Below are 233 nucleotides of genomic sequence, written 5' to 3'. Positions count from 1 at the left end.
GCTTCTTAGTAGATATATTTCCCATCTCATTTTGGCCCCCTACCCCTGACAGGAAAAAAAATATGTAGTGTTAGCATATTAAAAACCTCCCACTTGGAAAAGATCTCCGTCGGCGTTGGTTGAGGCATTACATTAAATTAGAAAATAGGCCTCGCAAGAAACAGTTGTTCCTTAGGCCTAATTCCGGCCAAATCTTTCCTACTCCTCGAATGTCCACAGAAAAGCAGAAGATA

This window comes from Penaeus monodon, chromosome 25 (assembly GCF_015228065.2).
Source record: "Penaeus monodon isolate SGIC_2016 chromosome 25, NSTDA_Pmon_1, whole genome shotgun sequence".
NCBI classification, from domain to species: domain Eukaryota; kingdom Metazoa; phylum Arthropoda; class Malacostraca; order Decapoda; family Penaeidae; genus Penaeus; species Penaeus monodon.
The sequence above is the reverse complement of the archived record's forward strand: the minus strand, read 5'-3'. Positions refer to the sequence as shown.